This window comes from Limulus polyphemus, unplaced genomic scaffold (assembly GCF_000517525.1).
Source record: "Limulus polyphemus unplaced genomic scaffold, Limulus_polyphemus-2.1.2 Scaffold3864, whole genome shotgun sequence".
Classification (NCBI taxonomy): Eukaryota; Metazoa; Arthropoda; class Merostomata; order Xiphosura; family Limulidae; genus Limulus; species Limulus polyphemus.
In genome coordinates, this window is record NW_013669474.1 from 59,045 (window position 1) to 64,983 (window position 5,939).

Sequence of the window (5,939 nt, forward strand, 5' to 3'; positions counted from 1 at the left end):
AGGCTTAAAACTTTTATTTTTTTTTCAAAACCGAAAACGTTGTTCTATAGTAATATAAGGTCAAAATTTCAGCATATGTCCTGAACTCTATTTATAACATATGAGAAAAGTATGCTATTTTGTGAAGAACTGATTCATATTAGCAGTATGTATATTTCCAAATTATGGTGGTCGCCCTTACGTCAGTGGCCCGGCATGGCCAGGTGGTTAGGGCGCTCGACTCGCAATCTGAGAGTCGCGGGTTCGAATCCCCATCACACCAAACATGCTCGCCCTTTCAGCAGTGGGGGCGTTATAATGTTACGGCCAATCCCACTATTCGTTGAGAAAAGAGTAGCCCAAGAGTTGCCGGTGGGTGGTGATGACTAGCTGCCTTCCCTCTAGTCTTACACTACTAAATTAGAGACTGCTAGCGCAGATAGCCCTCGTGTAGCTTTGCACGAAATTCAAAAACAAACAAACAAAACATCAAAGTTGAAAATACAAAATTCTAGTCGTTTCACTTGATGAAACAAACTTACTAAAGCTTTGCGCGAAATTAAAAAAAAAGAAAAACTTACGTCAGTGAGCATAATAAATCCATTACATTTGATTCTGTGGTATGATGAGCTATTGCTAAAGTTACCACTGAAACGGTTTTAGCAGTAACGTTATGTGATTCGCTTCCATCTATGCTGTTGTGTTCAAAAAAAGAAAAATAAGTACACGAACATACATCGCAAAGTGAAAGATGATATAATGGGAACTTTCATATACTAAACTGTTTCCTCTTTGTAGTCTTATAAGTAATAGCCACAAGTTTCACACGACTATCAAACCGTTCAACACGTATGTAAGATACTTTGTCTTATATTCACGCGGGCCGGGACACGACCTCGTATTTAGCTTGCCGGACTGTGAATCCGAGATCCATGGTTTGAGTTCCGTTGTCATAAAATCGCACTCTGCACCTTGAGGCCGTGTGTGAGTTATAAGAGTGACGGTAAGAATCTTACATTTCGACTAGAGTAGCGGTTGACTAGCATCTTTCTCTCTAGTCTGTCAGTTCCAAATTGGGTTAGCGCAGATATCCTTCACGTGCCTTTACGAAACAAACTTATATTCACAACTCCCTCTATGAGCAAATGCAGTTACATGTTTATTAGTTTTAGCTTCTGTCTGTTAAGTGAATGTTATCACAAACCGATACACGGTGTTGTTTTCAGTTCTATTGGTGGAAAGGTTAAATAACCAATTACGTATAAAAGCAACATCTAAACCATGGTTCGGAAACGCCCCATTTTGACGTCTGTCCGGCATGGCCAGGTGGTTAGGGCGCTCGACCAGCAATCTGCGTGTCGCGGATTCGAATCCCCGTCACACCAAACATGCTCGCCCTTTCATCCGTGGGGTGGGGGGGGTGGGCGTTATAATGTGACGGTCAATCCCACTATTCGTTGGTAAAAGAGTACCCCAAGAGTTGGCTGTGGGTGGTGATGACTAGCTGCCTTCCCTCTCGTCTTACACCCCTAAATTAGGGACGGCTAGCGCAGATAACCCTCGAAATTCAAAACAAACTTATAAAGGTTATAGAAGCTCTACCATAATTTCCTTCAACAGTGTTCATACGATTTTTAAAATGTCTTAGTTGCAATACTGTAATTGTGTGCTGTTTTTTATAGCAATAGTTCCATTCTCAAATCTTATAGAAGAAATTGACCCCTATACTATTACAAGTACTCCAGCAGTTATATTTGCTTTATTTAAATCCGGTTTTAGCCTGCTTATCAATAAACTTTCTTTAATACGAAGTTGTTTCTTGTCAAAGAGCTCTACAAATAATCTTAGTATGGGCGTGTCCTGCCGATAGATTACAGTCATTTAGTTGTGTTGTTTTAACGCTTGAGTTGTTGCTTTTTTGTTTGCTGTCTCAAATAAGAATGCTTCCTGATTCTAACCTAGAACAATAACTGTCACAGATCCAACACACCTAGCATTACATCTCGATCTAACCTAAAACAATAACTGTCACAGATCCAACACAACTAGCATTACATCTCGATCTAACCTAAAACAATAACTGTCACAGATCCAACACAACTAGCATTACATCTCGATCTAACCTAAAACAATAACTGTCACAGATCCAACACAACTAGCATTACATCTCGATCTAACCTAAAACAATAACTGTCACAGATCCAACACAACTAGCATTACATCTCGATCTAACCTAAAACAATAACTGTCACAGATCCAACACAACTAGCATTACATCTCGAACACTCATACAAATAAACAGCTTTAGAGTTCTGTAAATTTGGAATCCTCTCTTGAAATCGAAATAAATCATATGTACCAGTTTCTGGCCCGGTATGGCCAGGTGGTTAGGGCGCTCGACTCGCAATCTGCAGGTCGCGGGTTCGAATCCCCGTCCCACCAAACATGCTCGCCCTCTCAGCCGTGGGGGCCTTATAATATGACGGTCAATCCTACTGTTCGTTGGTAAAAGAGTAGCCCAAGAGTTGGAGGTGGGTGGGTATGACTAGTTGCCTTCCCTCTAGTCTTACACTGCTAAATTAGGGACGGCTAGCGCAGATAGTCCTCGTGTAGTTTTGCGCGAAATCCATAACAAACGTACCAGTTTAAGAATTTATTGTAAGTGAAATTGTGGATAAACTCTTAAATACAGTCTATTTTTGATTGTTTCTTAACTCTAAACGTGTGTGTGTAAACCATTATCTTCACATTTTTTTCTTTCAAGTATTTTCTAATGACTTTATCAATAATCTTCTAAGGAATAAGTCCTGGCTGTGAAAAAAGCGAAAAGCTTCACATTAAAATTGTCTATTATTATGTATTAAAACATCCAAACGCTGTCACATCCTCCACATGTTCTACTGTAAACCAAATATTATTACTCTTACTATTTAAATGGTTTAAAACAACCTATCACTCTGATTTTGTTTTGTTTTTTTAATTATGAATTATCTTTCATAGTAAATGGGTTTAAATTTATTGGGCACTCTTCCAACTGTTGTTTTTCATAATGACACAGAAACAAATGCCTCACATGGCCAGGTGGTTAGGACACTCTACTCGCAGTCTGCGGGTTCCAAGCTTCGTTCCAACAAACATGCTCGCCCTTTCAGTCGTGGGGGCGTTATAATGTGACAGTCAATCCAATTGGTAAAAGAGTAGCCCAAGGGTTGACAGTGGGTGGTAATGACGAGCTACCCTCCCTCTAGTCTTTCACTGCTGAATTGGGGATGGCTAGCGGAGATAGCCCTCGTGTAGCTTTGCGCGCAATTCAAAACAAACCAAAGTAGAGCGAGCGCATACCTCCGCCACGCAGCGTTGATCATATTAGGCTCTCAAAAAATACGAAAATATGTCCGTATTATCCACCATTACCAACAACTACGCAAAATGTTTATCAAGATAATGAGTCCGCCAAGTTTCGCCAAAATCCAAACATTTTTGATTGAGTTATGGAGCAAAAATGAGTGAAAAATCGGTCCCCATGTTAACAGATAGTTTTTTTTTTTACAATCGTGACCTTCATCTTTGACCTTGGCCCTCCGAAAACTAATCACTTTTAAGTTGTGTCCAGAAGTATACCAACTTTTGTCCAAATACATTCGGCCGTCTTCGAGAAATGTTGCTTCCAAACACACACACAGACACGGGGTGAAAACATAACCTTCGGTGGCGGAGAATAACCAGAAACAAATAAGTGAACACTGGATCTGGCCTGAAACCCATAGATAGTTCGCTTATTTTATCATACATTTCACCAATAAACATGAAATGCGATTGTTTGGTGACTCAAAACATCCTCAGGAAATCTATTAGAATTTTATTCCACAAAAGAAGACTGGTACAGAGATGGTTTTACGGTATATTAGTAAATATTAGATTTTACATAAAAACCAACATATTGTAAAGAAAGCTGGTACAAAATCAATTTTCTTCAAGATGTATATTAGTAATTAATTAAAGATTCTACATAACTGATACAACGTAAAGAAGACTGGAACAGAGATCCAGTTTCTACTAGGATATATTAGCTAATACAGATTCTACATAAAAATTGGCATAACACACGGAACACTGGTACAGAGATTAAGTTTCTTCTTGAGATATATTAGTATATGTTGATTCTATATGAATGTGTACCATATTTCCAAGATTTAAAGTTTGTAATACTTCAAGATTAGGACTTCCAGTAGACTTCCAATTTCTTCAGAACATGATTACCACAATATGTGTTGGTACGAATAAGTAGGCCATCCAGTGGCACAGCGGACTTACAACGCTAGAAACCGGGTTTCGATACCCGTGGTGGGCAGAGCACAGATAGCCCACAACGAATAAGTAGGTTGAAATGTTTCAAACACGTAACAACAAAACATACTGTGTAGACGCAACTTCAAGAACATTATCAGACTGAATGATCGTTGACACGTTACGCCTGGTTTAGTTCGAAATCAACATTCTTCGTGCTACGCAGACATAACTACATTATAAGAAAGATTCAAAAGTTATTGAGTTTATCAGTACAGAAATATTCCATTAGGTGCAATATATTATTATATATAGTTAAAATTCTGTGTCATTATATCCTGTTAAGAGCGCTTGTTATATGCACATTGTATGCATAGTTTTGTCTGTCATATATATATATATATTCTAACATTCATTATACTTACAAGTTACATCGCATTTCTGATGTAACTTGACCATTGAGGACCTGGTGTGGTGTGGTACGTTATACTAAAGCGATTTAGAATATGCAAATCGATAAGTCGCGTGACACCCACATCTGATATAAAGTCGCGATGGAACCATATGTACCAGAACTCAATTGCTTGGCGTTTCGTAGGTCGCATAACGCCACCGATAATTGATCGCTTTTGGAAATGGTACGTAATAGTTCTTTCCGAGGCAAATTGTACGTACACTCACATCATAAAGTTGTGTTCAGATCGGGGATTTATAATTTTCAAGACGGAAACATCCCTTGTATTTAATGTCATCTTGGGCCACCAGGACCATCCAGAAAGAGACCTGCAACAAGTCATACCCCCAACCGTGGTAAGCAAAGTGCGGCGTCTACGAACACGAAGATTAGCTTTAAAAGCCGTCCACACGCCACAAGCAACAGTACACAATATAATCAACAACAATTTCAATATGGAAAGACAACAAATATTCTGTACAGGTGTTGCTTTCACGACATATCCTTTCAACTGTCTATTATCTTATGCTATTCCGTAAGAAGAATTACTGGTCAAGTCCCCAGACGCAGTGCCTATGGATTTCTGTACGATCGGACTGTTAAGACGGGAATTGGGAAACCGTTGTCTTCATATACTAGATGCCTTATGGAAAGCCTTCAGTTAGTGGTGTGCTTTTATAGAAATAGCCTTATGCAATAGAAACTACGCTTTATGACCATTGTCAAGCGGTCAGATTGAGCCTGACCAGGCGTAGAGACTGTGGTTGGCTCCCAAATCAGTTTAATATAAGGGAAGGTGGGGTAAGACAACTACCCTAACTTTGAACTCGGTTTTCATCAAATTAAGATAATTGTCATGAAAGAGCAAAATGTTTTATTATTTAGGTCATTTTTATTTAAAACAAAATTGCCAAAAAAAAAAGTTTGGTAATTGAAAAAATGCGATTTTTGTGGCTGAGGGCCTCTTTTTTGTATAACATTGGATAAGTCGAGCCCTAATATGGGGTAAAAATGAAACCTCAACTAACTTATAACAACTGCAATTTAAAATAAATACTGCATTTAGCAACTAAATCTCAATAATCGTTTAAATTCTACCGAAAGGGTTCGGGAACTCCATTCGCAAATTGCGCATTATATGTTTGTTTGTTTGTAATTAACCACAAAGCTTCACAATGGGCTATCTGTGCTCTGCCCACCACGGGTATCGAAACCCGTA